Consider the following 16,060-nt stretch of genomic DNA (forward strand, 5'->3'; position numbering starts at 1 on the left):
AAATTGCAAGGCGGAGAGTTTAAAAATTTAATACCAGTAACATCTGGCTTCAGTGATTTCCTCCACACAAAATCTAACAGATGACAGAATAGCAGTCAGCATAAGGCTTTACAGAGCCAGAAATCAGGGGTTAATTCCTGTTGCTGTCCGCAATGAGTTTGTATGTTCTCCCTGTGACCACTCGGGTTTCAAAGTCAAAGTAAAATTTATATATGTACTTCCCTGAGATTAATTTTCTTGCTGGCATTTACAGCAATACAATTTTGATCAAGAGAAACACAAGCCCCTTCAAGCTTTGTCATAGCAGAGCCCATGTCTCACCCAATCCTCACACCTCATATTTCTGGGGTCACCAGGGATCCATCAGTCTCACTGAACTGAGCCCTGTCACTGCTCAGGAATGTCTCAGTGCTGAAGGCTGAGAATCTTTGGAATTCCCTCCAGTCCGTCCTAAATTACTCACCTGGCCTCACCCATCACCTGCCAGCTTTCACTCCACCCCCTTCCCCCACCTTCTTTGCCGGCTTCTTCCCACCACCTCCCCCGCCTCCCCATTCCATCCTGATGAAGGGTCAATGTCTGAAACAACGACTGTTTGTTCCTCTCTGTTGCAGGGGAAAGAGCGAAGGTTGACAACTAGTAAATAGGGACATGGATTGTGCTAATGAGGCAACGGCGAACCACAGAATGGAATGCAGCAGTGACAACACCTGAGTTTTAGGAACTTCACCCATGTTATAGCATACAACCATTGTTGTGATAGAAAATTGGATTTATGTGGATAATCATTTCATTCTGTAAACAGGACCTAGTCTGCTACGTAATTAACTCTTTCTACAGCCACCATTATGTTATCAAAATGCAGTTTTACTGATAATCTCGTCAACTGAGAATGTAAAAGCTGTATTAGTAGACAATAGGTGCAGATGTAGACCATTCGGCCTTTCAAACCTGCACCACCATTCTGAGATTATGGCTGATCACCTACTATCAATACCCGGTTCCTGCCTTGTCCCCGTATCCCTTGATTCCCCTATCCATAAGATACCTATCTAGCTCCTTCTTGAAAGCATCCAGAGAATTGGTCTCCACTGCCTTCCGAGGCAGTGCATTCCAGACCTCCACAACTCTCTGGGAGAAGAAGATTTTCCTTAACTCTGTCCTAAATGACCTACCCCTTATTCTCAAACCATGCCCTCTGGTACTGGACTCTCCCAGCATCTAGAACATATTTCCTGCCTCTATCTTATCCAATCCCTTAATAATCTTATAAGTTGCAATCAGATCGCCTCTCAATCTCCTTAATTCCAGCGTGTACAAGCCCAGTCTCTCTAACCTCTCTGCGTAAGACAGTCCAGACATCCCAGGAATTAACCTTGTGAATCTACGCTGCACTTCCTCTATAACCAGGATGTCCTTCCTTAACCCTGGAGACCAAAACTGTACACAATACTCCAGGTGTGGTCTCACCAGGGCCCTGTACAAATGCAAAAGGATTTCCTTGCTCTTGTACTCAATTCCCTTTGTAATAAAGGCCAACATTCCATTAGCCTTCTTCACTGCCTGCTGCACTTGCTCATTCACCTTCAGTGACTGTTGAACAAGTACTCCTAGATCGCTTTGTATTTCTCCCTTACCTAACTCTACACCGTTCAGATAATAATCTACCTTCCTGTTCTTACTCCCAAAGTGGATAACCTCACACTTATTCACATCAAGCGTCATCTGCCAAGTATCTGCCCACTCACCCAGCCTATCCAAGTCACCCTGAATTCTCCTAACATCCTCATCACATGTCACACTGCCACCCAGCTTAGTATCATCAGCAAACTTGCTGATGTTATTGTCAATGCCTTCATCTAAATAAGCTTTGGCTGTTCTCCTGGTGAGCACCAGTTTTTAATAAATTACCCATCATTTATTTATTGAGGTATAGTGTAAAATGGGCCTTTCTGGCCCTTCGAGCCACGCTGCCCAGCAATCTTCTGATTTAATCTGAACCTAATCATGTCAATTTACAGTGATCAATTAACCCATCAAACAGAATGTCATTGGACGGTGGGAGGAAACCCATGTGGTCTCGGGGAGTAGGTGCGTACTCCTTACAGACAGCAGCAGGAATTGAACCCTTTCAAACACCAACTCCGTGTGATCTTTCAGTTTGTTTCCCCACCTCCTATAGATGCTGCCTAAACTGTTGAGTTCCTCCAATGTGTTGTGTATTGCTCTAATTTACCATTGCCTGACCCCACAACTAGTACTAGCAATATAGGCCATTCAACCCATCATGGCTGTTCTACCATTCAGTAAGATCATGGTTGATCTTTTGTCTCCACTTTTCATTATTGCATCAACCACAGGTAAAGCCCTCCCCACATCTGCATGGAGCGTTGTCCTGTGAAAGGAGCATCCATCATCAGAGAGCCCCACCATCTAGGCCATGCTCTCTTCTCACTGCTGCCATCAGGAAGGGGTTACAGGAGCCTCAGGACTCACACCACCAGGTTCAGAAACAGTTATCAGGCTTCTGAACAAGGGCAGGTGGGGGATTAACTACTCATCCTATCTCTAAAATATTCCCACAGCCTGTGGGCTCACTTTCAAGGACTCTTCAGCTCAGGTTCCTCATATTTATTGCAAATGATTTTACATGACTTTTTTTTTTGCTTGTTTTTTGTATTTACTGCGACTGCCTGCGAGAAAATGCATCTCGTGGTTGTACATGATGACATGTATGTACTTTGATAATAAATTTACTTCAAACTTTGAGCGTACTGTATTCCTTTGATATCTGAAAGTCTGTCAACCTGCATCTTCAATGTACACAGATCACCTGGATGGAGAACCCAAAGGTGAACCAGACTTTGAGTGAAATCTCTTGTCTTGAGTGGCCAGGGCCTCTCTGTAACTGCCCTATTGTGCTCAGAATCTATTCCTTAAAATGTGCTTCAGTTATCCAAACTACGACTTGGCCAAGCTAAAGCCCTGGGTGACACGGTAGCGTAGTGGTTAGCACAATGCTTACACGGTGCCAGGAGTAAGATCAGAGTTCAAAGCGTGCTGCTGTCTGTATGTTCTCCCCAGTGACCGCCTGGGTTTCCTGCGGGCATTCCAGCTTCCTACTACACTCCAAAGACATACATTTAGGGGTCAGTGAGTTGTGGGCGTGCTATGTCTGTGCCAATAGCATGGCAATACTTGCAGGCTGCCCAGCACAATCCTCGCTGATTTGATTTGATGCAAACAGCGCATTTTTGATATACATGTGACAAACAAAAGCTTTTTTTTAAAATATCTTGGTGACATTAGGAAGACGGTGCCTCCGGGAGGAGGCCCTGTGGATGGCCGATTCCAGGCGGGTGCTGCCGACTGAGGCATCGCTGGAGATGGAACGTCAGGATTTCGCTGCAGCAGATGTATGGACATGGGTCTCTGTAGTTGAGCAGCCACATTCTCTCTCTCTCGATGATGGGAGAGCCGCTGCCGATTCTCAAGTCAGAGAATCTCGGATTTAAAAACAACGTAGCAGAATGTAATACCGTAACAGCGACCATCAGCCTCCCCTTTCGCTGTGAAATGGGTGGTATCTCCATATCCCTTGTTAGTGAGACAGAGAAAGCTTGTGGCATGTCAAACTGTTGGGTGAATAGTTTTTGTTGACTACAGATCCTGGTCTCTCTTTGGGTGCTGACACTTTTTGACGAAGTGGGTGGTGGTGGGGAGGTTGTTGCCTTGATGTTTACTACAGCTACTCCAGGAGAGGGGGAGAGGGGGCTTCGGGGTTCTAACAGTTTTCTGTCATTCACTCTTTTGGGGTTGTGTTTTTTCATGGAATTCTGCAAAGTTACGCATTTCAGGTTGTATACTGCAAACATTCTCTGATAATAAACGGAACCAACTGAACCACATTTGGGCAGGAAAGGGTGAACGGTGACGAAACGTGCTCGAGGTAGATGGAGCTAGGATTAAAAATCACACTCAGCTGGACAAGCATATGTCATCAGTCTGAGACCCACAGGAAACACTGGACAGCATTATTGAAATTTAACACCATGATGTACCACGTGGTGCAAACAGATCGAGAATGCACCCTACGGGATCACCGTGAAGTTGTCAAGGTGAAGTACCCAACCCTTTGCCATCTGCTCAGAGAAGGAGCTACCCTATCAGTAAGAGCTGGCCTGACAGAAACCATTGTAAACTCCAGAGATGATGGAGTTAACCCTCTGCCACAGAGGGTTAAAATGGCAAATCAGAAAGACCCACTTGGTCACTTTGTGCCTGGAAGGGGAGCGCGGGAGAGATGAATTCCACAGAAAATCTTTTGTACTCTGGCACATTTACTGTTTGTTAAAACAAAAAGAAAATGTATTGTTGCATGATACAAAAAAAACTGAAGGCAAGGTTAGAGAGTTAGAAGTTTCTGTTGCTGATGTATAATATATCCTGCCCTAATCCCTCAATAAACCCTCTCCCAGACACACACACATTTTTAAACCATTTTCACAAGATGGCAAGGCCTATATTTATCATTCATTCCCGTCCAAAGTTGCCTTTTACACCCATTTCCACAGTGAATATTCCCCCAGTACTGATGGGGAGAGCATTCCAGGGTATGGACCGAAAGATGAAAGACCAAGTGAGGATGATGTGCAACTTGAAGGGAAAGCTGCAGGTGGCGAGTTCCCTGCCCTTGCTGATAGACGTTTCGCACTTGCGAGATACCGTCAGCATAGCCTGGGTGCTTCACAAAGTACACTTTGTAAATCGGGTGACGGGGTGGAGATAGATCTCTACCAAAGGAGGAGCAAGGCACTCCTTCCCCCGCTAGCCTGCAGGTCACCCTTGGGCAAGGTGTAGCACCTGCTTAGCGCCCCCCCCCCCCCGATCAGGGTCAAGTGAAGCCACAGAAGCAGGTGGTGGATGGTCGTATGAGCAGCTGGTTCTTATCCAGGCGACCACTGGCGCCAGGCAGACAATTTCTGAAGACTATTAGTAATGGCTTGTGAAGACACCATCCAGAAGTTGGCAATGGCAAACCTCTTCTGCAGAAAAGCTTGCCGAGAACAATCACAGTGATGAGACCACGATCACCCACGTCATACGACACAGTACATAATGGTGATCAAACACGAGGAAATCTGCAGATGCTGGAAATTCAAACAACAACACACACAAAACACTGCTGGAATGCAGCAGGCCAGGCAGCATCTATAGGGAGAAGCGCTGTCGACGTTTCGGGCCGAGACCCTTTGTCAGGACATAATGGTGATGATGATTTTGTGATGGTGAACACTGTTGAAGGGAATTAATACTGAAGGTGTTGGGCTAAGACGCTCATGTGTCCTGGATATTATGAGCTTCAATAATTATTGGAGGTGCACTCAGACAAGAAGATGATCATTTTGTCACACCCCTGATACATAACCTTGCAGAGAGTGGTTTAGGAATGTCAGCTGGCATTATCCACTCTAAAATCCATTTCAAACTTTGAGTTGGTCTTCATGACAGAGCACATCTGGCCACCCTCCAGCGTTCGGGAGTGGAAAAAGACCCAATTCCCACCTCTGGTCTCCATTAGTCATGACAGTGTGCACGAGAGGATGTTGGATTGGGATCTGGTTATCAGACATCAGCAACCACTTCCCAAAGTTCACACAGTAGTTGGACATGTTCCCATGTCTCAGGACTTATCCCTTTGTGAGAGGTTAATGGTGAATACAAAAGAGAAGGAAAATAACACAAGTTTTCTGGAGTAAAACTTCACTGGCAGGAGCACTGAGTATAAGAGCTGGAACATCACCTGTTACGAGTCGAGGCAGAGCATCGTGGTTGGCATATCGCTACTAAAGCAGCAGAAACCCGGGTTCAAGCCCCGCCTCCATCTATAAGGAGCTTGCATGTCAACCCTGTGATTGTGTGAGTTTTGTCCGGGTGCTCCAGTTTCCCCACATTTCAAAGACTTACGGGTTTGTAGGGTAATTGGTCACATGGGTGAAACTGGGCAGTGTGGGTTCATTGGGTCCTGCTAACACACTGTACCTCTAATAAATGCCACAAAAATACCACTCCCAGATGACGGCATAGACAGGAGAAATGCACCCCTAGATGAGGGGTATGGATAGGGTAAATGCAAGCAGGCTTTCTCCACAGAGGTTGGGTGAGACCAAACCCAGAGGTCACAGGATAAGGGTGAAAGTGACATATTTAAGTGGAAGCTGAGGGGGATCTTCCTCCATCAGAGGGTGGTAGGAGTGTGGAACAAGCTTCCAGTAGAAGTGGTGGTTGCCAGTTTGATTACAATCTTTGAGAAAATTGGATAAGTTCATGGATAGGAAAGGGAAAGGAGGAATATGATCTAGTCTGGGTCAATGGAGCTAGGCAGAGTAACAACTCAGCATAAACTAGATGGGCCAAAAGGCCATTTTTGTGCTATAGCACTCTACAACTCAATGGATCCCAAAGTCCCTCTTAACATACAAACTATTAAGAGTCCTGCCATTAACTATATGCTTTCCCCTTGCATTTGACCTCCCAAAGAGCAACTCCTCACTCTGGCTTAGAGTCCACTTCTTCCTCAATGATCTGACCTGCGTGAACAGAAGACAAACTTTCCACCGTATCTACAACAAACCAAAAACCAACACCACAAATAGTTTGTTCAACCAATCAGAACCACCAACAGCTTAATAACAAATGGAAAACCAAAAATAAAACTTAAGACAATGTAAATCTAAAATTAGAAAAGACTCGAAACAGTGATAGAGATTCTTGGCAGGTCGGTGAGTATACATAGAAAGAGAAACAGAGATACTGTCTTAGATTCAAAGTAAGTTTATTATCAAAGTGCCTGTATGTCATCATATACCTCCCCGAGATTCATTTTCTTGGAGGCATTCACAGTAGAACAATGAAATTAGATATATTTAAGGCAGAGGTTGACAGATTCTTGATTAGTCAGGGCATGTAGGGATACAGGGGGAAGGGAGGAGATTGGGGCTGAGAGGGAAGTGAATTGGCCATGGCGAATTAGTGGAACAGGCCTGATGGACCAGATGGCCTAATTCTGCTCCTGTATCTTAAGGTCTTATGGTCTTAGATACAATAGAATGAAAGAAAAACTGGCAAGCAACTAATATGCAAGGAAAACATATCTGTGTGGAGACAATAAATGAATAAATACCACTGAGACATGCGTTGTAGGGTCCTTTGAAGTGAGTCCATAAGTTGGGTTCAGAGATCGGTTCAGTGTTGTTGAAAGTGAAGTTATCCACGTTGGTTCAGGAACGTTCAGGTTGAAGGATATTAACTATTCCTGAACCTGGTAGTCAGCAACCCTTCATTAGAGCTTGCTATTTTCCTCCATGGATACCACATGACCTGCTGGGCATTTTCCGATGTGTACAGTAGTTTGGAATGTCTCCAGGTCAGTGTCACTTTGTAATTGGTAGGGACTGCTATGCATGAACTGGCTGCAATGCTTCCTGTATCACAAGTTTAAAAAGAACATCAGAAGATGTCCTAGTGCAGAGATTCCAAACGTTTTTCATGCCATGGACCAACGCCTTTAAGCAAAGGGTCTGTGGACTCCAGGTTGGGAACGCCTGCTCAAGAGGCTGAAATGCACTGTAGGAGTCACAAGGTGATGGAAAAAGGGCAAATCACTAAAGGTTTCTTGAAAATGAACCCTTCATCATCCCCCATTGTTAGGCCAAAGGCACAAACTGAAAGCAAACCTACTTCCCTGTCTATCCAATTGAAAGTTAGGCAGCCAACTTTAAAATACGATTGAAATATTCAAAACATTGAGAAGGCAGGATGATGTTGAATATCACAGATCTTAAAGTAGACTCCACAAAACAGTTAACCATGTCTGATGTCAACTAAATCTTTCAGTAAGGAGAAAATATGGACAAATGGAATAGAGATGGAAGGAATTCAATGGAACCAAATGATCAGAATGTATCTACAGGCTCCTCTACCTCCTCCCTGATGGTAATAATGAGAAGAGAGCATGTACTGAGTAATGGGCATTCGTAATAATGGATACCTCCTTTTTGAGACATTAACATCTGAAGATGTCTATAAGACTTTAAGAAATAGGAGCAGAATTAGACCATTCGGCCCATTGCGTCTGCTCCATTATTTCATCATGGCTGATCCATTTCCTTCTCAGCCCCAGTCTTCTGCCTTCTCTTCATATCCATTCGTGCCCTGGCTAATCAAGAATGTATCAAATTCTGCCTGAAATATACCAAATGACTTGGCCTCCACAGGCGCCTGTGGAAACGAATTCCAAGGATTCACCACTCACTAGCTAAGGAAATCCCTCCTTATCATTCTAAATGGTCATCCAAATACTGGGAGATTATGTGTCTTTCTAGTCTTTCAATGAGAACCTCCTCATTCTTCTGAATTCCTGAGAGTACAGGACCAGAGCCATCAAACGCTCCTCATATAGTAAGCCTTTCAGTCTGGAAATCATTTTTGTGAACTTCCTTTTGAAACCTCTCTAATATCAGTACACCCTTTCAAAGCTTCATTTATTATCAAGGCTTGTATCCATATGCAGCTCTGAAATTTGTCTTCTCCTAATAGCCACGAAACAAAGAAAGAATATGAAAGTTGTTCAGAGAGAAACATCAAACTTAACCCCCCCCCCCCCAATACAAAAAGGAACGGTATCCCAAAACCCTCTTCCCCTGAACAAACAGAACAGGAACATAGACACCCCCCCCCCAAAAAAAACAACCCCTCCCCTGCAGAAAAAAAACTAACAGAACATCACCCCCAACACCCTCTCCTCACACAATGAAACGGAAAAGGAATGGGTGATCTAAAAAAAAACAGAATATGAAAACCATAAGTCTGAAAAAGTCCACAGTCCATAAACACAGAACCACAATACTATCCTACAATATCAGTAACATTCATCAAAAGAGAGGGACACCACATGAGGCAGAGAGGCCTATCCACCTGCCACAGTGAGCCACTCAGCAATAGACCTGCCTTTGGAATACTACTTCTTCTTCGGGATGTGTTTGTCCTGCAACTTCCAAATTGCTCCCAGAAACTCCAGCTGATCTGCTGCTATCCCTGCTAGTGTTCCCTTCCAATCAACTTTGGCCAGTTCTTCTCTCATGCCTGTGTAATTCCCTCTACTCCACTATAATACTGATACGTCCAACCTTACCTCTCCTTCTCAATTTGCAGGGTGAATTCTATTATATTATGTTCACTGGCTCCTTGGGGTTCCATTACCTTAAGCCTTCTAATCAATTCCATTTCTTTGCACAATATCCAATCCAGAACAGCTGATTCCCTAGTGGGCTCAAGAACGAGCTGCTCTAAAAAAGCCAACTTGTAGGCCTTCTACAAACTCTTCCCCAACCCAACCCTCAGATCCAGCAGCAACCCAATTTCCCAAATCTACTTGCATATTGAAATCCCCCATGATTATCGTAACATTGCTCTTTTGACATGAATGACATGAATGTTGTAGATCCCATTGTAATTTGTGCACCATAACTTTGCTACTATTTGGAAGTCTATATATAACCCCCATCAGGGTTTTTTTTTACCCTTGCAGTTTCTCCACTCTACACACAATGATTCTACTCCTTTTGACCCTATGTCACCTCTTCCTAATGATTTCATTTCATTTTTTAACCACCCGTCCCCTGTCTTCCTGCCTGTCCATTCAATACAATGTGTATCATTGGATGTTAAGCTTCCAGCTATAACCTCCTTTCAGCCACAATTGAGTGATGCCCACAATGTCATACATCCCAATATGTAACTGCACTAAAAGTTCAATTACCTTATTCCTTATACTACGTGCGTTCAAGTATAGCACCTTCAGTCCTGTTGTATTTATCACCTTTTTCCATTTTGTCCCACTTTTACATTGCTACTCATCCCATTGTCTACAATTTTGTCCCATCAGCAGCCACTCTGTGCTAGCAATCTCACTCCACACTGCCTCTGTTTGTAAACCAGCTACTCCATCCTCAGTCCTATCACTATGGTTCCCATCCCCCTGCCAAATTAGCTTAAACCCTCCCAAACAGCTCTAGCAAACCTGCCCGCAAGGATATTGGTTCCCCCCTCAGGTTCAGGTGCAATCCATCCTTTTTGTACAGTTCATACCTTCCCTAGAAGGGATCCTAATGGTCCAGAAACCTGAACCCCTGCCCCAGCACCAGTTCCTCAGGCACACATTCATCTGCCAAATCATCCTATTCATACCCTCATTTGGGTGTGGCACAGGCAGCAATCCAGAGATTATGACCCTGGTGGTCCTTCTTTTCAGCTTTCTACCGAGCTGCCCAAAGTTTCTTTTCAGGACCTGCTCACCCTTTCTACCCATGTCATTGATATCAAAATGTACCAAGACTTCTGGCTGCTCACCAGCCCCCACCCACACTTAGAATGATGTGCAAGCAACCAGAGATATCCCTGACCCTGGTATCTGGAAGGCAACATACCATCCGGATGTCTCTATCTCATCTATAGAATCCTGTCTCTGTTCCTCTGACTATGGGATCGCCTATCTCTACTGTAGTCCTTTTCACCTCTCTTCTCTTCTGAACCACAGAGCCAGACTCAGTATCAGAGACCAGTTGCTGCAGCTCCCGCCTGGTAGGTTGTTCCCCCTCAACAGGATCCAATTGGTATGCTTATTATTCGGGGAACAGCCATAGGGGTATCTGCACTGGCTGCCCATTTCCTTTCCTTCTTCTAAAAGTCACCCAGTTAGCTGCCTCCTGCAGCCTAGTGGTGACTACCTCCCTGTAGCTCCTACCTATCACTTCCTCGGTCTCCTGCAGGAGCCAATGGCCATCGAGCTGCAACTCGAATGCCTTAAGCCATTCTCTGAGGAGATTCAGCTCTCAATGGTGGACTTCTTCAGATGGAAAGCAATGATTGCTCCAGACAAAGTCAACCTCACATCAGGAAAAATAATCATGATGCCTACATTCTAAGGCTTTGTGGAGAAGTGATTAACCAGGCAACTGGATGGACAGGAGATCACATATTCCTGGTAAGCGTTATTCAAAAAAATTCCGGGAATGAAATGCCAGCATCTCTGCATATCTACCACGGACCCAACATATTGATGCAATTACAAAGAAGGCACACCAGCAGCTATTTTTATAAGGGGTTTGAGGAAATTGGAGAAGATGCCACTGAAGACCCACTCAATTTTTTTTTTAACAATGTACTGTGGAGGGCATTCACTGTCTGGTATGGAGGGGCCACTGCACAGGATCGGAAAAAGCCACAGAGGATTGTAAACTCAGCCAACTCCATCATGGGCACCAGCCTCCCCTGCATCAAGGGCACCTTCAAAAGGCAATGCCTCAAAAAGATGGCATCCACTATTAAGGACGCCCATCACCCAGGGCATGGCCTCTTCTCATTACTACAATCAGATGGGAGGTACAGGAGCCTCCTGGCACACTCTTAACATTGTAGGAACAGCTTCTTCCCCCTCTGCCATCGCATCTCTGAACAAACAATGAACTCGTGAATTCTACTTCACTATTTTACTTTCTATTTGTACTATTTCAGCGATAATAAAACTGATTACGGTTCTGGGTAATTTTAAGGTGAATTTATCATCAAAGTATATAGATGTCACCACCACAAGCAACCTTGAGATTCATTTCCTTGCAGGCAAATACAGCAAGTACAAGATACACATTAGAATCAATGAAAAGCCACACCCAACAGGACAGACAAACAACAAATACACAAAAGAAAACAACAAACTGTTCTAATACAAAAAAAGGAGGAAAAATTAAATGATAATTAATAAATAAATAAGCAAGCAAGCAAGCAATATGGAGAACATGTGAAGAAGAGTCCTTGAAAGTGAGTCCATGGGTTGTGATGGGGCAAATGAAGTCATCCCCTCTGGTTCGAGAGCCTAATAGTTGAGGGCTGAATAACTGTTCCCGAACCTGGTGGTGTGGGTCCTGAGGCTCCTGTACCTTCTTCCTGGTGACAGCAGCAAGAAGAGAGCATGGCCTGGATGGTGGGGGTTCTTGATAATGGATGTTGATTTCACAGTGTTTTGTGTAAATGTGCTCAATGGTTGGAATGGCTTTACCCATGGTAGATTGGGCCATGCGTATTTTTTTTTTGTAGGATTTTCTCTTCAAGGACATTGGTGTTTCCACAGCAAGCTGTAATGCACTCACCACCACACATCTATAGAATTTTGTCAAAGTTTTAGATGACGTGTCTAATCTTTGCAGACTTCTAACAGAGCAGAGACACTGTCATGCTTTCCTCATAATGGTATCTGCATGCTGCACCCAAGACAGATTCCCTGAAATGATAATTTAAAGTTGCTGACTCACTCCACCTCTGATCATTGACAAGAACTAGGTCATGGACTTCTGGTTTCCTCCTCCTGAGATGAAGAATCAGCACAATGGTGTTGCTGACATTGAGTGAGAGGTTGTTGAGGCACCACTCAACGAGATTTTCAATCTCCCTCCTATATGCTGATTTGTCACCATCTTTGATTTGGCCAACGACAAAAGTGTTATCAGCAAACTTAAATATAACATTGGAATTATGCTTACTCACATGGTCATAAGTGTAAAGCGAGTAACAGGAGCTAAGCACACAGCATTGTGGAGGAGAGGGTGTTGCCAATCCAAACTGATTGGGGTCTGCAGGTGAGGAAATTGAGGACCCAGCTGCACAAGGAGGTATTAAGGCCCAGGACTTGAAGCTTATTGATTCGTTTTGGAGGGATGATTGAATGCCGAGCTGTAATCAATAAAGAGCATCCTGATACGTGCATCTTCACTGCCTAGACGCTCCAGGGTTGAATGAAGAGCCAATGAAATGGTATCTGCTGTTAACCCATTATGATGGTAAGCACATTGGAGGGTATCTAAGTCACTTCTCAGGCAGGGGTTGATAGGTTTCGTCACCAACCTCTCAAAACACTTCATCATAGTGGATGAAATTTTGGAGAGAGTATTTGGTTGGTGGCAGGGAGAAAGGCTGCTGTTGCAGCACTGGAATACAAAAAAGATGGATTATCAATCCAGGAAAGTTCTTTATTCATTTATTTAGAGATACAGCTCAGAACAGGCCCTACTGGCCCAACAAGCCACACCATCCAGCAACCCACCTATTTAATACTAGCCTAACTACAGTACAATTTATAATGACCAACTAACCTACTAAATGGTGCATCTTTGGACTGTGGGAGGAAACCAGAGCACCCAGAGGAAACCCACACAGTCAAGGGCAGATCATACAAACTCTTTACAGATGATGCTGGAATTAAACAAACTCTGAAATGCCCAAGCTGTAATAGGACCATAAATATAGGGGCAGAATTAGACCATTTGGCCCATCAAGTCTGCTCCGCCATTTTGTCGTGGCTGGTCGATTTTTCGTCTCAGCCCCATTCTCCTGTCTTCGCCCTGTATTCCTTCATGTCCTGATGAATCAAGAATCTGTCAACCTCTGCCTTCAATATACATAAAGGCTTGGCCTCCACAGCTGCCCATGGCAATGAATTCCACAGATTCACCACTCTTTGACTAAAGAAGTTCCTCGTCTCCATTCCAAAGGGACACCCCTCTAATCTGAGGCTGTGTCTCTGGTCTTACACTCTCGCACCACAGGAAACATCCTCTCCACATCAACTCTATCAAGGCCTTTCACCATTCATTAGATTTCAATTAGGTTACCCCTCATCCTTCTGAATTCCAGTGAATACAGGCCCAGAGCCATCAAACAGTCTTCGTATGACAAGCCATTTAATCCTAGAATCATTTTCATGAACATCCTCTGAACCCTCTCCAGTTTCACCTCATCCTTTCCAAGCTAAGGGGCCAAAACCAGCTCACAATACTCCAAGTGAGGCCTCACCAGTGCTTTATAAAGTCTCAACATTACATCCCTGCTCTTACATTCTAGTCCTCTTGAAATGAATGCTAGCATTTCATTCGCACTCAACCTGATGGCATGAATATTGATTTCGCAAACTTCTGGTAATCTGCCCCAACACCCTGCTTCACCATTTCCCATCCCGTTTTCCCTCTCTCAGCTCATCTCCTTGCCTGCCCATCACCTTCCTTCCATGGTCTCCTGTCTCTTTCACCTATCAACTTCCCAGCTCTTTACTTCATCCCTCCCCCTTCAGGTTTCACCAATCACCTCGTGTTTCTCTCCCCTCCCCACATCTTTAAAATCTACTCCTCAGCTTCATTTCTCCACTCTTGCCGAAGGGTTTCAGCCCAAAATGTCAACTGTACTCTTTTCCACAGATGCTGCCTGGCCTGCTCAGTTCCTCCAGCATTTTGTGTGTGTTGCTCGGATTTCTCGCATCTGCAGATTTTCTCTTGTTTGTGAGAGCATTTGCCTTCCTCACTGTGGATTCAACCTGCAAACTTACTTTTGGGAATCCTACACAAGAACTCCTAAATCCCTTTGTGCCTCAGATTTTTGTATTTTCTCTCCATTCAGAAAATAGTCAACCCTTTCATTTCTTCTACCAAAGTACATGACCATACACTTCCCAATTCTGAATTCCATTTGCCATTTCTTTGCCCATTCTCCTAATTTGTCTAACTCCTTCTGTAGCCTATTTCCTCAAAACTACCTGTCTCTCCACCTATCTTGGTATCATCTGCAAATCTGCAACAAAGCCATGAATTCCATCATCAATCATTATAACGTAAAAAGAATTGGTTCCCAACAGACACCTGTGGAACCAGAAAAGGTTCCCTTTAATCCCACTCTTTGCCTCCTGCTAATCAGCTAACCATGCTAGAATCTTTCCTGTAATACCATAGATTCGTAGCTTGTTAAGCAGCCTCGTGTGGCACCATTTCAAGGCCTTCTGAAAATCCAAGTACATAACATCAACCGATTCTCCTTTGTCTATCCTGCTTATTATTTCTTCAAAGAATTCCAAAAGATACGTCAGGCAAGATTTTCCCTTGAGGAAACCACGTTGACTATGGCTTTTTTTATCATGTGCCTGCAAGTACCCCAAAAGCGCATCCTTAACAATTGACTCCCAACATCTTCACATCAACACTGAGGTCAGACTAACTGGTCTATTGTTTCCTTTCTTCTTAAAGAGTGGAGTGACATTTGTAATAGTGTTGTGCTAATCACTACGCTATGACTGCAACCATTTAAAATACTGCCAATGAAGCTTTTATGTTAACAGAGACTGCCTCAATTTTGGGAAAGGCGTTTCCTCAGTGTGCCACTGACACTGTACGAAAGTGGTTTGTTTTAAATGTGAGGCACTGAAGAGAGATAACAAGACGAAGAAGTTATCTGTACACTTATCAGTACTTACAGACCTAATTAAATGAATGGTATATTTGCACTTACCCATATTTCTGTTTCGCTCTTACACGTGCATGGTTTGGGCAACTGTTGTGTTGGCAAGGATTGGGAAACAGCTTGCTGTTAATCAAGTGCAGAAAACTTCTTACAGCTCTGAAACAAAATAGAGGCAAGCGTTACATATCCTTCTGGAGCGCATCCACCTGCCCATGCTTCGGTCTTGCATGCAAATTTGTTCGTTTTCCTTCCAATTTGGCTTTAGAATAGTCAGAAGCTGCTCTGTGAATCACACGAGAGCATTATTCTGTAACAGTGACATCACAACAGCAGCTCAAAGATTTCATTCTCTTTAATTTTGCAAGGCTGTCTTACCAAGTCTACACGTACTTTCAACTCTCAAAGCGCACAGCTGGTTGGGGGGAGGGGGGGCTGGCATTAGAGTTACTGCAAGAGAGAACTCGTCCACCAGTGACCAATCATTTTATATAACAGCTACTAATCATATAAAATTGGAATGGGCAAAATCGGGGTTTGTGAGGAACAGTTAGTGATGCAGTACCTGGTGCTTTCCACCATGGCACAGTTCTGCTTTCAAATGGATTGAGGGGTCTAGACTGTGTACATATACATTTGTATTGTTTTGGCTTTACTAATATTTTATACACACTTGTATATGCCAGGGATGGGCCTCAACCTGCGGTGTCACACTGAGGTCGGGGGT

General features: G+C 44.2%; 1 protein-coding gene across 3 annotated transcripts in view; it reads right to left on the reverse strand.

Annotated features, from left to right (window-relative positions):
* Positions 1-16,060, reverse strand: part of ralgps1 (Ral GEF with PH domain and SH3 binding motif 1) — a 733,240-nt gene that overhangs the window by 582,335 nt on the left and 134,845 nt on the right. For all 3 annotated transcript variants that reach the window (XM_059993861.1, XM_059993857.1, XM_059993858.1), the window contains exon 2: positions 15,385-15,492. The gene's annotated coding sequence lies outside the window, so the exon portion shown is untranslated. The remainder of the gene's footprint in view (positions 1-15,384; positions 15,493-16,060) is intronic.

Source organism: Hypanus sabinus, chromosome 18 (genome assembly GCF_030144855.1).
Source record: "Hypanus sabinus isolate sHypSab1 chromosome 18, sHypSab1.hap1, whole genome shotgun sequence".
Classification (NCBI taxonomy): Eukaryota; Metazoa; Chordata; class Chondrichthyes; order Myliobatiformes; family Dasyatidae; genus Hypanus; species Hypanus sabinus.